This window comes from Nomascus leucogenys, chromosome 13, assembly GCF_006542625.1.
Source record: "Nomascus leucogenys isolate Asia chromosome 13, Asia_NLE_v1, whole genome shotgun sequence".
In the NCBI taxonomy this organism is placed as follows: Eukaryota; Metazoa; Chordata; class Mammalia; order Primates; family Hylobatidae; genus Nomascus; species Nomascus leucogenys.
In genome coordinates, this window is record NC_044393.1 from 76,562,633 (window position 1) to 76,585,522 (window position 22,890).

At 38.2% G+C, this 22,890-nt stretch overlaps 1 protein-coding gene and 1 long non-coding RNA gene across 2 annotated transcripts in view; one reads left to right on the forward strand and one right to left on the reverse strand.

Annotated features, from left to right (window-relative positions):
* ZNF800 (zinc finger protein 800) overlaps positions 1-22,890 on the reverse strand; it is a 258,362-nt gene that overhangs the window by 134,151 nt on the left and 101,321 nt on the right. The gene's annotated exons all lie outside the window — the stretch shown is intronic.
* Positions 10,250-21,209, forward strand: LOC101176358. Its single transcript, XR_179271.2, has 4 exons — positions 10,250-10,331; positions 10,959-11,030; positions 12,493-12,597; positions 20,525-21,209. It is a non-coding gene; the product is annotated as an uncharacterized LOC101176358 (long non-coding RNA).

The following is a 22,890-nucleotide window of genomic DNA, read 5'->3' on the forward strand; positions in this document are numbered from 1 at the left end:
TCCCTCATTATGTAATATCAGGGTCTCTCCACACGCTTACTTCAGCAGAGTAGTTAGACTTCTTATCTGATAGCTGATTTAAATCAGGTGCCAAGAACAGAGGACGCTGTCAGACCTCTTAAAATTCAGGCTCACTACGGGCATCATGTCACTTCTGTTGTACTCTGTTGATCAAAGTAATCCAGGCCAGCTCAGATTCAAAGGGAGAAGAAATGGATCTCTCAGAGGCAGGAATTTTAAATAACTTGAGGCCATCTTTAATTCACCACAGATGCCCTTAAAAAAAACTGTCAGAAACTCAAAGATATCCCCATCTGTATTTAAGGAAAGCCAGAACTAAATTTTCCTGGACTAAATTCTTTTTCAATAAAAAAAAAGATAACTAGTTCTACATACTTTAATATTCCTGTTCTTTTTTGTTTTGTTTTGTTTTAGATGGAGTCTCGCTGTGTCGCTCAGGCTGGAGTGCAGTGGTGCGATCCTGGATCACTGCAAGCTCCACCTCCTGGGTTCACACCATCTCCTGCTTCAGCCTCCTGAGTAGCTGGGACTACAGGCGCCCGCCACCATGCTCGGCTAATTTTTTTTAATATTTTTAGTAGAGACGGGGTTTCACTGTGAATATTCCTGTTCTTAACCCAAAAAAAGAATATTCCCAGGCACATATGGAAGTGTTCTGTTCCTCAGTTTGCCCATATGTATATATGCATATGCATCATATGGAATATGCATTCATCATATTCACGTGTTGAAATTCTCACCCCCAAGGTGATGGTGACCAGCCTGGCCAACATGGCAAAACACCATCTCTACTAAAAATACAAAAATTACTTCATTGTAAGTAAATTAGCCAGGCATGGTGGCAGGTACCTGTGGTCCCAGCTACTTGGGAGGCTGAGGCAGGAGAATCGCTTGAACTCAAGAGCGGGAGGTTGCAGTAAGCCGAGATCGTGCCACAGCACTCCAGCCTGGGCGACAGAGCAAGACTCCATCTCAAACAAAAAACAAAAAGAAGAAGAAAAAGAAGAAGGAGTGAGGCTTTCACGAGGTGATTGAGTCATGAAGGCCTTCATGAATAGTATTGGTGCCATATAAAAGAAGCCTGAGAGACCCCTCACCCCTTCTGCTGTGTGAGAACACAACAAGAAGGTGTCATCTGTGAGCCAGAACACAGGCCTTCACCAGACACCAAATCTGCTGGTGACGTAATCTTTGACTTCCCAGCATCCAGAACTGTGCAAAATAAATTTGTGTTTTTTATAAGCTACCCAGTCTATGGCATTTTGGTATAGCAGCCCAAATAGACATTGCATTACATAATCATTACAATAACTTGGCAAGCAGAGATTATTAGCCCAGCATCACAAACTGTGACCTGAATTTGAAGCCAGGTTCATTATGACTGTAAAGCCTACAGTCACATTACAAATGTAGTAGAGAAATAAGTATTGGCAAGAATTTGAAGCAACAGGAACTCTCCTACACAGCTGAGGAAAGCATATGTTGTCGCAGTCATTACAACCAATTTGGAAAACACTTATTCAAAAGCATATCTTGGGTGACCCAGTATTTCCAATACCAGATAAATTTCCTAGGGACACTCATGCACATGTACACAAGAAGATGTGTACATGTATTTGTAACTTCATTGTTAGTAACACCAAAGAAACAGGAAACAAAACAAATGTCAATCAATAGTAGAACAGATAGCTAAGTGGTAGTGTGTTCATACACTGGAATATGCAGAGGTGAAAATGAAACACATGGAACAGCATGCATCCACAAGGATGAATCTTAAAAATCCAATAATAATAATACACTGGAGACCAAAGGGGAAGGAGAGAGGAGAGGGCTAAAAAAAAGTACCTATTGGGTACAATGTTCACAATTTAGGTGATGAGTACACTAGAAGCCCAAACCTCACCATCATGCAATATATTCCTGTATATCGGCTGAATTTTGTGTTCTATGTTTTATCACTTTACTTCTTCATAGTCTTATCCTCAATGTTGTATTTTAACTAACATATTGTTCATTTTTTATCTTTTTAAGCTTTATACAAATGGAATCATAGGTATTTATCTGTTACATATCCATGTAACAAACGTGAACATGTACCCCTGAATCTAGAAAAAATACATAGATAGTAACATGAAAAAAAATCTAAAAAGAACAAAAAAGGAAATCTAATACTGAGACACTGGAGTAAGCCAAAGATGAATCCCTAGCTAGGATTCTATTTGCATAAAGCATAAAAACAGGAAAAAAGAACAACATAGTAGTTTAAACGCAACATAGAGGATAAAACTATGAAGAAGTAAGGTGATCAAACATGGAATTCAGCCAGGAAGAAGAGAGATGTGATCTGACAGGAACACACAAGGGGCATCTAGAATACAACAGCGTTTTATTTCTTGACCTAGGTGGGAGTTATTTCACTGTTTTTCTTCTGACTAAAAGTTCATTCTTTACACAGCTAACTATCTCAGTTGTTCTCCTACCACGTTTCAATACCCACAGCTACTTAGCCACACTGCAGCTATCTGTCGATTGCTTTCCCATCATCCATCCCAGCATGACTGGGCAGGATGAACTACCGTGATTGATGTCCCTGCTCCTACACTGGCCAGCTCCTGCTGAAGGTCCATTAATAATACACCAGGGCAATCTGCTTTACTATGTGTTTGAAGATCTGTTACACAAAAAGATAGGTTATTGTTTTTCTAATAAATCTCCATGAAAGAACATTTTTTATTTTTTAACTTATTTTGGTAAAATATTATTCTCAAGTTTTCCTTTGCATCTCACTTTTTAAACCATCACCACATGCCACTGTGAGATATGTTACCTTAGAAGCAAAAGACTCATTATATCTATATAGAAAGAGTAACCATAGTCTTCATTGTAAGTAAATTTGTCTATATTTGTCATGTACAAAGAACAGGAAAAACATGTTTATAGCTTGATATTGCAGATAGATGTAATGAAAGAGGATGGGAAATTTCACTGCCGCAGTGTAGAAAAACAAAATCATTAGAAAAGTAAACAATGCATTTAAATAATGCATTCTATTTTACTAACAGATATGCTAGAGCAAATACAGATTTCTAAAATTATCAGTTTTCCACATCCACAAAGGAAATAAATATGATAACTAGAAAAATCCAAGTGAAATATATTTTATTTCTGCTTGTTGGCATAAAAGCAAAGCAGAAAGACTTCTTAGGGGTTTTTCCCCCTTTAACAATAAGTTAATGTCAAAATAACTGAAGAATTTAACATTACAACTCTCTCTCCCTCATACCAAGGCCCTAATAGCTCTTAGTTCAACAGGTAACTATTAAGTCAAAACAAAGCAAATTAAAATCTATTCCCTGGAGGTCATACTTCTACCAGATTAAAATGAGACAGTAAGTTATGCATCAGGTAAGAAAAATTATGCTTCTAGAGCAATTTAATAAGAAAGTATTTTTCTCCACTCGTGAAACCTTTAAAAATTGGCAGTTTGACACTGTTGGTAAACTAGCACAGCCACTGTGCAGAGCAGTGTGGAAGTTCCTCAGAAAACTACAAATAGATCTACTATATGATCCAGCAATCCCACTAGTGGGGATTTATCCAAAGAAAAGGGAATCATTATATTGAAGAGATAACTACATCCCCATGATTATTGCAGCAGTATTTACACTAGTCATTATATAGAATCAACCTAGGTGTCCAACAATAGATGAATGCCTAAAGAAAATGTGGTGTATATACACACACACAGTGAAATACTATTCAGCCATAAAAAAAGAATGAAATCTTGTCATTTGCAGCAACATGGATGGAGGATATTGTGTTAAGTGAAATAAGCCAGGAACAGAAAGTTAAACACAGCACGTTCTCAATCACGTGGGAGCTTTAAAAAGTGGATTTCATAGAAGTAAAAAGTAGAAGAGAGGATACTAGAGACTGGGAAGGGCAAGGGAAGGAAGGGATACGGAGAGATTTGTTAAAGTACACAAAACTACAGCTAGATAGGAGGAAGAAGTTCTAGGGTTCTCTAGCACTGTAAGATTACTATGGCTAACAAGAATATATTATATAGCTTCAAATGACTGAAAGGAGGATATTGAATGTTCCCAACACAAACAAATGATAAATGTTTGAGATGATGGATGTGCTAATCACTCTGATCTGACCACTATACATTATATACATCATATACATCAAAACATCACTATGCACCCATGAATACATACAATTAGTTTTTGCCAATTTACAAAAATAAAATTTGTAAATTAAAAACAAAAACAAGTAATGGGGAAAGCAGAAAAAAGGAAAAAGATAAATCTTAGAAGCCACATGAGACTGGTGTCAGTCTCTACAAAGCTGGAAGTGGGTAAAATCTGTCCTCACCTTCTCCAGTTACCCTCTCTGCTCTTCCTCCTCTGGTTTCCCTTGTGAACTGCTCTTCTACAGGTCACAAAGGATGAATCTTCTCAGGGTTTGGTCCTGTGCCCTCTTCTCTTCTCTCTACATTCTTGGGTGCTTTCATTTATCCCCACAGGAATACTGTGTCTTATATTTACCGAGAGCCTATTGGCCCAGGGCTTACAGTCCATTGGATAGTCACCTGAATGTCCTAAAATCAACACATTCCCAAAGGAAAACCTCACCTTCTTTGTGATCCTCCTTTTAGATTGGTGGCATCAACTTTTCGTTATCTCGCTCCCACGTGCAATGATTCACTAAGTCTTATTGATTATACTTCTGAAATATTCTTTTTTAAATGTGTCTTATGTCCAAGCTCACAACCTCTGTTAACTCTAAGAGACAACCCTCTAAATAAATGGTCTTTGAATCTCGAGGAACTTTCTCCCAAACTGTGTTTTTTTTTGTAACAGTTTCCTCAAAGTTATGTTTTAGAACTCAGATCTAATCATGCTGTTTTTTCTATGTAAACAGAAAAACAAAGAACAAAAAATTGGTAGTTTGGCCGGGCACGGTGGCTCACACCTGGAATCCCAGCACTTTGGGAGTCTGAGCCAGGTGGATCATGAGGTCAGGAGATTGAGACAATACTGGCCAACATGGTGAAACTCCGTCTCTACTAAAAACACAAAAATTAGCTGGGAGTGGTGGTGCATGCCAGTAGTCCCAGCTATGCGGGAGGTTGAGGCAGGAGAATTGCTTGAACCCAGGAGGTGGAGGTTGCAGTGAGCCGAGATCGTGTCACTGCACTCCAGCCTGGTGACAGAGCAAGACTCCATCTCAAAAATAAATTAAAAAAAAAAAAACTTGGTAGTTTGACATATCCTTGGCATATTCCATTTCTTTTTAATTTTACAAAAGATACATTCCCAAATCATGTGATTTTCTATTACATATGCTTAAGATAACTATTTTCAAAGTAAAGAACAAAATCAAGATATATGATGAGGGTTTATGTTTGCCTTTAGTAGTATTAAATAGGATTCCCTAGTAACACTCATTATCATTATTAATATAACACTAGATTTCCTAAATCTTTCCTAGACAATAGGGAACATAAGTAATATAAAATCAATTCTACCATTTTGTGCTAAGCCTCGTATATTATCTCTAATCCTTAGAACATCCATGCAAGGTTGAACTATTCCCACTTTATACATGAGGACATTGAGGCTTAGAGAAGTTGAACAACTTGCTCAACACTGCATTGCTGGCAAATGACCTGATGGGGATTTCAATCCAGATCTTCCATTGCTCCTATGTTATTACGGAATGTGTTAAAGTTGTTATAATACAAGAGCTTTATTTATACTTATGTCAGTTAAAATATAGCTTTTGGGCCAGGGGCGGTGGCTCACACCTGTAATCCTAACACTTTCGGAGGCCGAGGCAGGCAGATCACTTGAGGTCAGGAGTTCGAAACCAGCCTGGCCAACATGGTGAAACACTGTCTCTACTAAAAGTACAAAAAACTTAGCCAGGCATGGTGGTGGGCACCTGTAATCCCAGATACTTGGGAGGCTGAGGCAGGAGAATTGCTGGAACCTGGGAGGCAGAGGTTGCAGTGAGCCGACATCACGCCACTGCACTCCAGCCTGGGTGACAGAACGAGACTCCGTCTCAAAAAAAAATATATGTTTTTTTTATTATAACAACTTTAACACAGCAATGCCTGCCACAGATGAGAAAATTTGTAATGTTCCCAAAAGACCATCATTTTAAAAGTTTCGACTCTCAAGGAGTGTTTTCTGCTATTTAAAACTTGATTAGAACACAGATTCATTCATATAGCTACTACCCTTACAATAACACAAAGGTTGATGGAGGTGAATGTCCTAGAATAGCAGTCGGTTGTAAATATTATTGCTGACAGTTAACTAGAAACACAGTATTCAATAAAGATATTATATATCCACTAAAACTCAAAGCACAATTTTAAACTGATCTTTACTTGATGAGTTTAAACTCAGAATCCTACATAAAAGAGACATCTTTAAAAAATAATATAACCACCTGTATTTTCAAATAGATTTGCACATTACTGTTTTGAGATTTTGAAAAACACTGCACTGACAAAACTCCCTTTGTTCCAGTAATAAACAAGATTCTGATTCTGGACCTACTGCAGTTCTCACAGTAGGAGCAGAAGGAAAAAAAAGGGGAAAAAAAGAAGAAGAGAATAAAAATAAGGAGGAGGAAGAGGAAGGATGCGGAAAAAAAGGAAGAAGGAAGAAAAGGAAAATAAAGAAGAAGAGAAAGAGGTAAAGGAAGAAGAACAGGAATGATGGAAGAAGAGGAAGCAGAGAAGAAGGAAGAAGAAAAGAGGCAGGAGAATGATAATCTGCTATGATAGTCTAACTCCAGATAGCCATTTGGAATTCGGTTCACAGATCTTTGGAACACCTCCACGTTTTTCTGAGTACTTGATTTACATCACTCTACTAGACCCTACTTGGGGTTAGACCAAAAAAAAAAAAAAATGACTAAGTCATCTCTGTCACTAAATATAGACACCGCCACCAGAGAGCAGACTCTGTACAATAAGTTGGGGCTGGCCTCATTAGGAGTATGAAGTTCAACTTACCAAGAGTGGAAATAGAACTAATATTTGTTGATTACCTACTAGGTTTCTGGTCTTATGTTAAGTGCTTTACATATATTTTGTCACTTGTATTATTATTAAATTATTATCATAATATTATTTTTATTTTATTGGTACATAATTTGACATAATTATAAGGTACTTGGGATATTTCAATGCATGTATATGTTGTATGCATCTCTTGTTAAGCAAATCATGGTTATGGTACACCCATCACCTCAAACATTTACCATTTCTTTGTGCTGAGAACTTTCCACATCTTCTCTATTGGTTGTGATCTTGACATATACAATAAGTTATTGATAACTATAGTCACCCTATTATACTATTGTAGGCTAGAATTTATTCCTTCTGTCTAACCATATTTTTGTACCCATTAACTAACCTCTCTTTATCATGTCCTCCCGCTACCCTTCCCAAACTCTGATAATCATTCTACTCTACCTCAATGAGATCAATTTTTTTAGCTCCCACTAAGAGTGAGAACATGCAATATTTGCTTTTCTGTGCCTGGCTCATTTTATATTATCATAATATTATTATAGTTGTTTACAGATTGGAAAACTGTGACTTGGAGAGATTAAGTAACATTTCCATGGTTGCACCCAAGTAAATGGAAGCTCAGAATTTAATCCTGCTTGACTTTATGTTTATCTCCTACCTCACTGCCCTACACATGTACGGTGTTTCTTAGTGATATATTTTAAATAGTAGCTCAAGCTCCCCTTCCACCTACTTCTCTTTGAGGAGAAGAGCTGATGTGGGTAGAGACCAAAGTCAATGCAACTGGGCTATGGGATTATGGAGTGAAGTTTTCAGAATAAGTCAAAGTCTCTTGTGTCTACTTTGCTTGCTGCCTTCTTTAGCCACCCATTCTTGGCTTCTCACTTGCTTAGACTTAAGTACAGTGTGAACAAAACTATTTGAGGGGAGGGATAGCCATGTGTGCTATTGTCCATTGTCCTGAAACAGCATGCACATTATGGATTGCTTCTCTAGAAACTAGATGTGGCTATGGACCTGGAATAGGGACACCAAACCTAGCAGAACCAGATGTGATCAAAGGAAACTGAAGCACAGAGTTGATGGCTTAAACAGCACTGTCCAATAGAACTTTCTGCAATGATGGCAATGTTCTAATTCTGCACTGTCTAATACAGTAGCTACTAGCTACATGTGGCTATTAGGCTCTTGAAATTTGACCAGTAGACAACTAATTGTTTAAGTTTATTTAACTGTAGCTAATTTATATTGAAATAACTACATGTGTACCATATTGGACGACACAGGTTAGATCATCAATACTAAGCTGTTTACTGAAAACACAAATTCTTGGGTACCATGTAAGATATACTAAAATCAGAATCTCTGAGGTAAGCTCAGGTATGGGCATTTTTAACCAGAAGTTCCTGTGCTTATTGATGTTTGAGAACCAATATCCTACCAGGCATTTGTGTCAGCCTTCTAAAAGTCCCTACCTGTGCCCACTAATGCCTGCCACTTTCACCTCGTCCTCAGGTTCGTCCTGACTTAGCGTGTTTAATAGCCGCAGCCTCACTGTCAGCCTTGCCTTCAAACCTGGACCCAGTGGCTCAGGATGGTTGCAAAGCTTCCACAACCACCACCCCCCGCCCACCCTGCATTCCAAGATTCCTTGAAGACCAACTTTAAGGGCACTCATGACAGGTAAAGTCTACACACCTGACTAACACTGCCCTAAGCACAGTACTCCCAAATTCATATGCTGTTTGTCCTCCTCTTCCTGTATTTTTGTCTAGTCCAGAGAAATAGGCACTTGTCTTGGTCTCTGCCTTCTTAAGCCTCTTGTCCTCACCTTAATCCCCTCGGTTCTAGGGCTAGTTCCCATTCCTCTGCCTCAGATGGATCCTCATCTCCATAATCTCCCTCCATGGTCAGGATGTGTGAAAAGCTCTCATGACCTCTACCCTCCTGACTTTCAAATTAACTCACCTAGAATGAACCTCTATGATCTGAGGAATGACCAATTTATCCATTAATTTGGTAAATTTTTGAAATGCTGAGCATTTGATTCCCAGTTCTCTGTAGCTGAGTCCATTTCTCCAAACTTCACATCTTTTCCCCTCCCAGCTGATCCCGTTATCCAGGTTCCAGCATGCTACACTCCTGAGTGTACCTGAGTTAAGTATGTTTAATGTAATTATGACAGCCAGAGGTAAAACTAAACAATTATTTCCAGGACTGTAAATCCAATGTCTATTAAGGTTTTCAGGTACATGCCTCCCCATCACAATTCGCCAACTGCCACCACCCATACACACGCAGACACACACCATACAACATTTACACTGATATAACACTTCAAAAATAATTTCCCATGTATTGTCACATTTGACTGATACAGTGTATAGATTATTACACTAATGGTTCCACATAAACGAAGCCTCTACCCTCAGCATCGTTCCTTCTTTCATTGACCCTGGGCTCAGCCAGGTGACTTACTTTGGCTAAGAAGATATCAGCAAATATGACACAAGGAGAGGATAGGTAAACACTTGCACACTGGGATTTGCCTTCTTGAAATCATTGTCATTGTCATGTAAGAAACCTGGTCTCCACTGCAAAAGCAGCCACATAGAGAACTGAGGTATTCTGCTGACAGTCTCAGTTGACTGCCATATGAGAGTAAGGCCAGCTTGGATCATCAAATTCCAGTCAAACCCCCAGATCACTGTGTCTATATGAGGGGCCCCAGGAAAGATCAACAAAAGAACTACCCAGCTGAACCCAGTCCAAATGTAAGCAAATAAATTATTGTGTTTTAAGCCACCAAGTTTGGAGATGGTTTATTACTTAGCACCGGATAACTGATACATAAAATGACTCTGAGAAATAGTATTATTATTCCTATTCATGAATTAGGAATGTGAAGTTCAGATAGATTAGGAAATTTATCCAAGGTTCTAGAGCTAGAAAGCAGCAAAAAGAGGCCCAGAACTTCAGTCTGTCCCCAAGTTCAGCACTTCTGCACTACACTAGGCTGCATTTACACAACCTCCACTCAACTAGTAAAAGGTCACTGACAATCCTAGTCCTCCCAGATCCTATTTGCTGACCTAGTTACCAACCTCCGGCACCGCTTTATTGAGAAAGAGTCTCCTCCCAGCTCCTTCCTGGCCTGCTAGTGAGTTTGCCTTGTTACTTTCTGCAAAAACTAAAGCCAGGAATCATTTTTAGTGAACCAATTGAATACAGCTAGTAGAAACATAAAAAGGTAAGACCTACTTTATATGAAAAATGAATATTCTGGTTTCCATGTTGATTTAGAGCATCATAATGAGAAAAACGGAAACAAATTTACATGGTCTGGAGGAAAACAGTAAGAATTATCAAAGGATTAAGAGAAATTAATCATTAGTCAAAAACAGATTTTAGAATTAAAGTTCTTATTCATAGAAAACATTATGGTTTATGTTAGTTCCTGAGGAATGAAATTGATTCAAGTGACAAAACTGTGAACACATGCTAGAAAACTGGATAAAAAATTTAAATGGAAATCTCGGATTAAAATAGAAGGAATAAGGCTCTGCCGAATGTACAATGAAAAATCTCATCTTTTAAGATATTTGTATAGAAATTATCAAAAGAGAAAGAAGATGCGAACAGGTTATCCTTTATTTCTTCCCCCAATTTTTTAATCACATCATCGTAACCATTGGGATAATTCACAGATTTTATTCTAGGTGAAGCAAATGACTTGTAAAAGCCCCTGCTTCTCAGCTAGAGGTGTGTTTACTTTGCTATGAACAAAAAGCAACTTAACCAGTCTTGCAAGTTTTTTATTTGAGAGCCCAAAACAATTTTAAAACAAAAATCTTCATATCTAAATGTTATTTTGCAGGTGGCAATTAAACAGTAAGAAAGCATCTGGCATAAATTAAGTGAACAGATCACCAAATCATTTGGAAAAAAAGTAAGTCTTAGTGCAATGATCTAAAGTCATTATGAAAACTGACTTGTCCACAGAGTTTGAATGACAGAATAGATAAAACACGTGAAGTCATACACAGCTTTCTCTGAACAAATTAATTAGCTTTCCTGCATCCCTCCGTCCACGCCATAGAGAGCAATCACACAAGTGAATCAAGCAGCCACGCATAGCCTTGCTCAGTGTTTGTTGCAGGAGAACTTGTGTGCCCACGTCATTTCACTCTAGGAAGGAAAACAGCATGGGATAGTGGGAGGATGCTGCAGCCTTTAACCAATCACTTAACCACTGTGTGGCTCACTGTTCTTATCTCTACAAGGTGGGTAGAAAAATCCATGCTTCCTACTTCACAGAGGTGTAAGCATAAAAGATGTAAACAGACTTTGAAAAAGTTAAAAGAGCTGTGCTACTACAAGGTGGTTTATACTTGAAGAAGAGTATAAAAAGGCAGAATCTGTGATGTAGCAGCAGCAATTCTACCACCCAGCCACAAGGCTGCTGGTGATGTCTCACATGAAAGCAAAGGCATTTTAAAACACAAAGACTTAACAGACAGCAGGAATGAAAAGACATGCTGTTTGCAAAACTGGTTGTGTTTAGTCTGGGGTTTTCACATAAGAAAATAGCATTTTGAGAAATTGTCATGTTAAATTTAAGCTGCTCTTGGGTGACTTCAAACTATGAACTTTGCATGTAGCCCATGAGTAACTCTGTCCTAGAAGAATTCCTTGAATTCTCTTTCATGACAATAATCTTGCAAAATTTAACTTAGCTCCACTTACAAAGACTTAGGCACAAGGTTAAAATAATGAATCAACTATTTTTTTCATCTACTTTCTGAATAATGATTCTCTTTCTTCTGCATAGCACAAGGCTTCTAAATCCTGTTTACATATAAGCCACACATTTTTCCCCAAATAATTGTATCTCCATACATAATTTTGCGTGCACTAACACTGAAAAAAGGAGTGCTCCATATTCAAGCCAGTGTATTTCATTCAATTCAACAAATGGGGTTGGGCAGTGACTCACACCTGTAATCCCAACACTTTAGGAAGCCGAGGAAAGAGGATCACTTGAAGCCAGGAGTTTAAGATCAGCCTACACAACATAGCAAGACCCTCATATCTACAGAAAAAAAATTTAAGTAGCCGGGCACCTGTAGTATGCACCTGTAGTCCAGCTGCCTGGGAGGCTGAGGTGGGAAGATTGCTTGAGCCCAAGGGTTTGAGCCCAGGAGCCCAAGTGCCTGTAGATGCATGTGTAGTCCAGCTGCCTGGGAGGCTGGGGTGGGAGGATTGCTTGAGCCCAGGAGTTTGAGGCTGCAGGGAGCTATGATTATGCCACTGCCTTCCAGCCTAGGTGAGAGAGCAAAACCCTGTTTCTGAAAAATAAATAAATATATGGGTTTTAAAAATTATATGTGGTGCTTTTCTTGTTCCTACAGCACATTTATTTGGCACTGGTTTTGTCATTTGGAGGGAACACACTTAGGAGGAAGGGTCTGCATCCAAGAAGCTGACATTCTAAGAGAGAAAATAAGAAAATAAAGGTAAATAACAATGGAAGGCAGAATGGAAAGATTGTAAGGGTGGTTCAAAAGGCTCTGAGTGGCAAAAAAAAGAGATCACATCTTGTTGGTGTGAGGTTTCAAAAGGATGCTTTCTAAATAAACTTTGAAGAGGAAATAAAGATGGCAAAGAAAAGATACATTGCTTGCCCAAACTATGTTATTTCAAAAAATAATCAAGGCATTGGTGGGAGAAGGAGAAAGAGCATCTTGAGTCAAGGGAACAGCAGATGCAAAGGCTTTGAAGTAGCCAAGCAAAGAACATAGACAGGATCCACTGCTGGTAAACTCTGGCTGGAGTTCAGGGCACCAGTGCTTTACAGGGGAGTGGTGGAAACATAAAGCAAAATAAGCTCTTATTTTGAAGATCTTTGATTGCCAGGCCAAGGATGTTAGAGGATCTTTGAAGACTGGAAGGCAGGAAAATAAAAAATGCCACCCCTACAAAATCCCAGCTCTTTCTATTACAAAATCATTAACACAGACAATGAATTAAATGGCACAAACAAATGTTTATGTTTTCATTAAAATCCTTGTTGGTTCTTGAGGTCAGGAGTTTGAGGCCAGCCTGGGAAACATAGCAAGACCCCATTTCTACAAATAAAAATTTTTAAAAAAATTAACCGAGCATGGTGGTGTGCACCTGTAGTCCTAACTACTAGGGAGGCTGAGGTGGGAAGACTTCTTGAGCCCAGGAGTTCCGGTTTGCAGTGAGCTATGATCATGCCACTGCACCCCAGCCTGGACAACAGAATGAGACCCTGTCTCTTAAAAAAAATACTGATTGGGGCTGGGCGCAGTGGCTCACACCTGTAATCCCAGCACTTTGGGAGGCCGAGGAGGGTGGATCGCAAGGTCAGGAGTTCAGGACCAGCCTGGCCAAGATGCTGAAACCCCATCTCTACTAAAAATACAAAAATTAGCCAGGCATGCTGATGGGTGCCTGGAATCCCAGCTACTTGAGAGGCTGAGGCAGAGAATTGCTTGAACCTGGGAGGCGGAGGTTGCAGTGAGCCAAGATCACTCCACTGTACTCCAGCTTGGGTGACAGAGTGAGACTCCATCCCCCCCAAAAAAAATACTGATTGGGTACTGCTTTGCTCTTTTTCTTACATATTTACAATATTTGTGTTTGCTATAGTTATTATTAATCCTACAGTTATTACTAATCCTAGCCCTAACCCCATCAAAAGCATTATCAGACATTTCACATTCTGGTTGTCAACTGCTAGCTAGTTATTAGTAAAGTTTTCCCCAGTATAATTTCAAATTGGTATCTGGACTTCTATTTCCATCAGTATGATGAATAAAGTACCTGCTTGGTTCTCCTATGGAAAACAAATCAAAATACTGGGTAAAACACAATAAAAAGATTTTAATACATTAACTACATGGCTAATTAGTAAAGGGAACTTGATGAAATTAGACCCAAAGAGTTAATCAGAGAAATAAAGCCATCTTGTGCCTTGTGGACCATTTTTCAAGCTGAATGTACTTCACCTTTGTGCTTTCCAGCTCTATAAAGCTATAGAATAGAGAAAATAAAGCCTAAGATTCACTCAAGGTCCCCCTTTATAAAACGAAGACTGCAAAGGGCCACATCTCCATCATAAAAGTGAAGTAGGAAAACATTCTGCCACCCAACACACCAAAAGCAAGATTGCCTAATTAGAAATTTAGCAGTGGAAAGAGAGGGACTCGTCCCTGAAACTACTAACCAAAAGTCAGTCTTCATGCAGTTTTGCATGCCAAATTCACACTTCTTGGCCAAGAAATCTCAAGCCAAGAAGTCAGTTAAAGTTGTCCTGGGCTGGTAGTTTTCCGGTTTCCTGGCAGAAACAAATTCAATCCTCTTTGGAGTATTAGTTTTATCACAGTCTGAAAGAATTCATGCAAAAAAAGTTCATAAAAATATGAGGCCACAGTAAACACTGTATTTGTTCTCATGTTGCTAATAAAGACATGCCCGATACTGGGTAATTTATAAAGAAAAGAGGTTTAATGGACTCATAGTTCCATATTGCTGGGGAAGCCTCACAATCATGGCAGAAGAGGAAGGATGTCTAAATGTCAGCAGGCAAGATGAGAGCATGCGCAGGGGAGCTCCTCTTTATAAAACCATCAGATCTCGTGAGACTTATTCGCTATCACGAGAACAGCACGGCAAAGACCCACTCCCATAATTTAACTACCTCCCCTCAGGTCCCTCCCACAACACCTGGGAATTGTGAGAGCTACAATTCAAGATTAGATTTGGGTGGGGACACAGCCAAACCATAGCACACACACACACACAGAGAGAGACAGAGAGAGAGAGAGAGAGAGACAGAGCAAACAGTATGAAGAACAAACGCCAATAGAACAGATCTTTTTATGGCACAAGACAGGGATGCCCTCTCTCACCGCTCCTATTCAACATAGTGCTGGAAGTTCTGGCCAGAGCAATCAGGCAGGAGAAGGAAATAAAGGGTATTCAATTAGGAAAAGAGGAAGTCAAATTGTCCCTGTTTGCAGATGACATGATTGTATATCTAGAAAACCCCATTGTCTCAGCCCAAAACCTCCTTAAGCTGATTAGCAACTTCAGCAAAGTCTCAGGATACAAAATTAATGTACAAAAATCACAAGCATTCTTGTACACCAATAACAGACAAACAGAGAGCCAAATCATGAGTGAACTCCCATTCACAATTGCTTCAAAGAGAATAAAATACCTAGGAATCCAACTTACAAGGGATGTGAAGGACCTCTTCAAGGAGAACTACAAACCACTGCTCAATGAAATAAAAGAGGATACAAACAAATGGAAGAACATTCCATGCTCATGGGTTGGAAGAATCAATATCGTGAAAATGGCCATACTGCCCAAGGTAATTTATAGATTCAATGCCATCCCCATCAAGCTACCAATGACTTTCTTCACAGAATTGGAAAAAACCACTTTAAAGTTCATATGGAACCAAAAAAGAGCCCGCATCGCCAAGTCAATCCTAAGCCAAAAGAACAAAGCTGGAGGCATCATGCTACCTGACTTTAAACTATACTACAAGGCTACAGTAACCAAAACAGCATGGTACTGGTACCACAACAGAGACATAGATCAATGGAACAGAACAGAGCCCTCAGAAATGATGCCGCATATCTACAACTATCTGATCTTTGACAAACCTGACAAAAACAAGAAATGGGGAAAGGATTCCCTATTTAATAAATGGTGCTGGGAAAACTGGCTAGCCATATGTAGAAAGCTGAAACTGGATCCCTTCCTTACACCTTATACAAAAATTAATTCAAGATGGATTAAAGACTTAAATGTTAGACCTAAAACCATTAAAATCCTACAAGAAAACCTAGGCAATACCATTCAGGACATAGGCGTGGGCAAGGACTTCATGTCTAAAACACCAAAAGCAATGGCAACAAAAGGCAAAATTGACAAATGGGATCTCAATAAACTAAAGAGCTTCTGCACAGCAAAAGAAACTACCATCAGAGTGAACAGGCAACCTACAGAATGGGAGAAAATTTTTGCAACCTACTCATCTGACAAAGGGCTAATATCCAGAATCTACAATGAACTCAAACAAACTTACAAGAAAAAAACAAACAACCCCATCAAAAAGTGAGCAAAGGACATGAACAGACACTTCTCAAAAGAAGACATTTATGCAGCCAAAAAACACATGAAGAAATGCTCATCATCACTGGCCATCAGAGAAATGCAAATCAAAACCACAGTGAGATACCATCTCACACCAGTTAGAATGGCCATCATTAAAAAATCAGGAAACAACAGGTGCTGGAGAGGATGTGGAGAAATAGGAACACTTTTACACTGTTGGTGGGACTGTAAACTAGTTCAACCATTGTGGAAGTCAGTGTGGCGATTCCTCAGGGATCTAGAACTAGAAATACCATTTGACCCAGCCATCCCATTACTGGGTATATACCCAAAGGACTATAAATCGTGCTGCTATAAAGACACATGCACACGTATGTTTATTGCAGCACTATTCACAATAGCAAAGAGTTGGAACCAACCCAAATGTCCAACAACGATAGACTGGATTAAGAAAATGTGGCACATATACACCATGGAATACTATGCAGCCATAAAAAATGATGAGTTCGTGTCCTTTGTAGGGACATGGATGAAACTGGAAAACATCATTCTCAGTAAACTATCGCAAGACAAAAAACCAAACACCGCATGTTCTCACTCATAGGTGGGAATTGAACAATGAGAACTCATGGACACAGGAAGGGAACATCACACTCCGGGGACTGTTGTGGGGTGGGGGAGGGGGGAGGGACAGCATTAGGAGATACACCTAATGCTAAATGATGAGTTAATGGGTGCAGGAAATCAACATGGCACATGGATACATATGTAACAAACCTGCACATTGTGCACATGTACCCTAAAACCCTAAAGTATAAAAAAAAAATAAATAAATAAATAAATAAAAATTAAAAAAAAAGAACAGATCTTTTTAAAAATATCTAAAAGGCTTTATGTCTAAATAAATTTAGAAGTGATTTAAAATATAAGGAAAGGGAAAGACACCATAGAAATGAAGCAGATTTTTTAAAAAATATATAAATCTAAAAATTTAAAAATACAATAAAGAAAGCTTAAAACTCAATAGACAGATTAGAAAAAGCTGACATGTGAAATCGAAAGATAGATCCAAATAAATCATCCAGAATGCAGCATAGAATGATCACGATAGAAATTATAAAACAGAGATCGAAAGACATGCCAAACCAGAGCTCTAAAAGGACAAGAGAGAAAAAGGATACGTGAAATAATATTTCGATTGATGGTTACTGAAAATTTTTCAGAAATAATAGAACACTTCTCCACAGATTGAAGAAGCCAGTGAATTCCAAGCTTAATAATAAAAAGAAACTCATGGCTAAACACATCATAGGGAATCTGTAAATAACAAAGACAAAAGAAATATCTGAAAAACAGCCAGAGAGAAAAGACAACTAAACTTTAGCTGAAGGACAAAGACAGACACAATGAAAGCCAGAAGAATGCAGAGCAATATGTTCAAAGGGCTGAGGAAAAAAAATTTTTTTTAATTATTTTAAACATCTTTCAAAAAGTGGGACAAAGAAAGATATATTTAAACAAAAATATCCTAATAGACTGCTATAAATAGATACTCAGTAAGAGAAATTCTAAAGAATATATTTTATGCAGAAGGAAATTGATCCCAGATGAAAGATCTAAGATGCAAAAAGAAATGATCAATAAAGAAAACAGTAAGTATATAGATAAAACTAAATAAACATTGAGATAAATATATAGCTAAAATAAATACAGAGATAAAATAATATTATTATCTGGTGGGATTAAAATAAAAATAAAATAAACCTACAATGCATGACAAAAATAATACATTTCAGGAATGGAATCATTAGAGTTCACGCGTTTTAAGATAATTGTATTGCTAGACAAGAGGGTGACAATATGATTGACTTTAGCACTTGAGAAGCCAAATATGTACGCTAAAATGTCTAGCATAACAATTAAAAGAATAGAAACAAGGTATATAGCTTCTAAATTAGTAAAAGAGGAAAATAGAATGAGAAAAACAAACATTCTGTCCAAGAGAATCCAAGGAAAAAAATTAAAAAGAAACAGAAAAGGTAGGACAAATAAAAAGCCCATGATAAGATGGTAGAAATAAATCCAAAAATATTAATAACTACAAAAATAAATGTAAATGAAATTTTGAGATATCTAAGTGGAAGAAATATATTTTTTAACTGTATTTAAAAAAAATAAATGGATATCTACAAGATATCCACAGAAAAGTATATAAAAAAGAAACGGCATGTACCCTTCATAAATATTAAGAACATGAAAGAAAGACTGAGCAAATGTTCCTGGTCAAAGAGACTAAAGAAATACGACAAGTAAATGTAATATCAAGTCCTAAATTGGATCCTAAACCAGAAAAATATTTTTCCTTTGAAATATAGGCTACTAGAGAGCCAATGGTGATATTAAGATAAAGTCTGAATATTAGGTAATAGTATTCGATAAGTGTTTATTTCCTGATAGTGCCTTACCATGCCATGAGAAGCACGTGCCCTTTCTAGTCTCCTGATCCAAGAAGGGTGAGGGACATGCAGAGTACAGTTGCCCCAGTACAGCCACATGTATGCAGTGAGAGGCTGAGGTGCCCCTGCTGCCACAGCCTGAAACAAAGCCACCCAGCCTAGATCAGCCAGCCCCTAGATGACTCAAGATTCCTGGGAATAAATACGGATATACATGACGTTGAGATTTGGGGTTGTCTATTCTGCCGCAATAAGTAACTGATACAATGAAAAAGTTAGATTATTCCAGGAATAAAATTTATTTTAACCTTAGAAAAATCAATTGGTCCAGTTGCAGTGGCTCAGGCCTGTAATCCTAGCACTTTGGGAGGCAGAGGCGGGAGGATTGCCTGAGCTCAGGAGTTGAAGACTGGCCTGGGCAACATGGCAAAACCCTGTCTCTACTAAAAAAAAAAAAAAAAAGTATCTATCTATATATATATATATATGAAAAATTAGCCAGGCATGGTGGCATACACCTGTAGTCCCAGCTACTCAGGAGGCTGAGGCACAAGAATTACTTGAACCCGGAGGTTGCAGTGAGCCAAGATCGCACCACTGCACTCCAGCGTGGGTGACAGAGCAAGACTCCATCAAAAAAAAAAAATCTATTGGTATAATTTACTATATGATTAGAGTAAAAGAAACAATGTGAACATCTCAGTAGGTACTGAAAAATATCATTTGATAATATTTAACATTCAATTGTGATGGTTAAAAAAATTAGGACTAGGAGAGCTTGCTCCAACAGATGTGTACCTATTATGAAACTATAGCAAGTCAGATTGGTATGGTTTGGCTGTGTTCTCACACAGCCAAATTTCATCTGGAATTGTAGCTCCCACAATTCCCACGTGTTGTGGGAGGGAACTGGTGGGAGATAATTGAATCATGGGGGCGGTTTTCCCCATACTGTTCTGGTGGTAGTGAATAAGCCTCACGAGATCTGATGGTTTTATAAGAGGAAACCTCTTTCTGTTGGTTCTCATACTCTCTTGTTTGCCACCACGTAAGATGTGCCTTTTGCCTTCCATCATGAGTGTAAAGCCTCCCCAGCCACATGCAACTGTGAATCCATTAAACCTCTTTTTCTTTATAAATGATCCAGTCTCAGGTACATCTTTATCAGCAGTGTGAAAATGGACTAATACAAAGATGATGTAGTATTTGCACAGAAATATCCAAATAGAAAAAATGAGAGAGTCCAGAAAAGGATACACTAATATATAGACAATTTATAATGAAGAGAGGTAGTATGGCAGTTTAATTAGGAAAAGACAAGTAGGTCTTCAATAAATGGGAAAGTAAGTTATTCAAATGAAAAATATTAAATTGCACCTCTGTATCACATGATATATATCAATTCCAGATGGATTAAAGATCTAAATGTGGTAAGGAAAAAATGCATAACACCACACAAATAACAAAGGAAAATATATTTATGACCTCAGGATAGAGAAGTATTCCTTAAACAAGACATAAAAAGCAGAAACTGTAACAATAGAGACTAATAAATTATACTACATTAAATAAGAACTTCTGTTCATGAAAGACACCATAAGAAAATGAAAGCAGCCACAGAGCAGGAAAAGATTTTCACATCATCAGCGAAGGACTAGTATCCAGAATATACAAAGCACTATAGTTGACAGGAAGAATAATGAAATTAAGAAAAATTCCAACTAGCAATATGGAGAACAATAGCTTTTGGTTTTATTAGAACTGTGGAATCGCTGAACTCAGTGCTCTTTAGAGATCATCACGCTAACTACCCAAACTCTTTATTTCACAGCGGAGCATGCCAAGAACCAAGGAGCCCAGAGCAGGCTGCACGGCATGCCCTGTGCCCCAACCACACTGCTTCCTCTTCTGAATCTCTGCACCCCCAAGTCTGGTTCAATTTTGAGCTTCAGGCATGGTCTCATCCCTTTGACACTTCTTTTTTCCAACCAAAAGTTCTCAGCTTCAAAAAAAAAAAGATGAGCATGTTCAATGATGAGAAAGTCTGTTTGATGGAAATCTGTAAATTTGCCACATAAAGCATAAACCTTACCACATAAAGCTTAAAGGAATACCTACTGAATTCCAACTGTGGAAGGCTGTCCTGCCCTTTCTTTATGATCTCCAAAGACAAGCTTGTTTTATGTCACATTATTTTCTCCCCTCTTTATGGGCCAGATTCAATTTGTCACTATTTGGATATTGAACACTTTTGCAAATTAAAGAGAAAGTCACCTCAGGCAACTTTCAAATAGAGGCTTATTGGGGACTTGATGATACTGCAAATCATTAAAGAACTTAGGTTCTGTACCCCTGCCCTCACTGATCAAATAGAGGTCACTGCTTTGAAGCCAGCAAGGACCCATGGGACTGACCTAATGCTTTTTGCCTTCAGCCTCTGAAGCTTATCACATTACTAATGTTTGAGTCTCTAATCCAGCTGGCTAGTTTAATCATCTTGAAGTAAAACAATACTAACATTGTTAGAAATGATTTATCCTTCTCTGCGCTGTTACCCTCTGCTTGATTCATTCGTTTTATTTATAATTTTGCAATTACAAGTTTCCTTCTCAGAATCGTTCTCTTTCTCATTGTTAAAAGTAAATACTATATCATCCTCTTTCTTTTACGATACTCTGTTGCTATGGAAATAGAGTTTCCAAACAGGGATTAATGATCCAGGGATAATAAAGAAAGAAAAAAGGTATTCTCTAAGAGAAAATTTGTTTCCAAATATAATCCCTTTCAATTAAGCTGTCATATAAAATTATACAATTACTGGTTGAGCACAGTGCAAGTAGAAAGGTGCTAGGTCCTAATGAAAACAGAGAAGATAAAGACCAAGAAATTGTATTTTAGCTAAGGAAATAAGACACATGACACAATGTACAAGCAGTATGTTACTGTTCATATGTAATTTGGGTGTAAAAATTTGTGTTTGAGATCATAAAAGCAGTAAAAAAAAATCAAAGTATACAAACAAAAACAGATGGGCTTGATATGAACAACCACTGGAATAAGATTTAAAGCCAAAATCAGGAATTTTAATTTCATAACTAGAAGTTAGGATTGGAGATAAAGTGTAATATGATCAGCATGCTACCCAAGGAAGATGACTTTATTTGTTCATTTGGTGAACATTTTCTGAAGGCACAGTAGGCTTCGCGTCCTGGGCTAAGCATGAGGGCGTGGGACAATAGAAATTGTCAATGAAATAATAGAATTGACAATGAAATAATGTTGTCTTGAGTCATCTTCCCTAGAAGTAGAGCCTGAGACAGGAATTTGGATATACATGGCTATTAAGGCAGTGTTCTGAGAGAGGGAATAAGGAAAATGGGATAGGGCAGGGGAAGTAACTAAGTGGTATCCACAGGTGTCTAGCTTCAATCTATCCCACAGAGAGCCCTAGAGCATGAACATTCACCCAGGTAGTTCCCATGTTGAAGCTAAGGGAAAAGTCTTTTGTACTCTTCTATCAGCCAGCAATTGGCTGGAGCCTGCCACTAGGGGAAATAGGTGAGTAATTTAACAAATGAGTTAGCTCTCACTGAGTAAAGAGCGATTCTTTAGAGGGGCAAGAGTGAGCCAATGCTCACAACAGTTGAAGGATGGATGACCTAGGGTGGTAAAAGGGATCTGAGTGGGGCACCAGCAGCGTATAAAATGTCTTCAAATTATTAAGATAGGTTACTTTGAACTTAGAATACTATACCTAGCCCTCAAGCCCATCTCTGAAAGAACTACTGGAGGGCACTACTATGGCAACAAGATACATGAATTCGAGAAAGAGGACTGTATGGCGTAAAAGAAAAAATGACGAAAAAGAAATGTGAAAAATTTCTAGTGAAGTCCAATAATTGATAATGCAGAACGCAAGAAAAAATGGGGAACTAAAATCCCAGATGATTACAATATGGCAGATGGTGATGAAGGACGGGAAAGAGAAAAATCAAAGTGTCCTAACATTAGCAGCAGTGTATCTGGTGAGAAAGCAATAAATACAGATTAAGTCTGGACCAATATGTTGTGATGCTGTCCAATATGGTTGTTATGGAATGAACAGTGTCCCCACAAAATTCCCTGCTGAAGTCCTAACTCTTTACATTTCAGAATGTGACCGATTTGGAGAAAGGACCTTTAAAGAGCTGATTATGT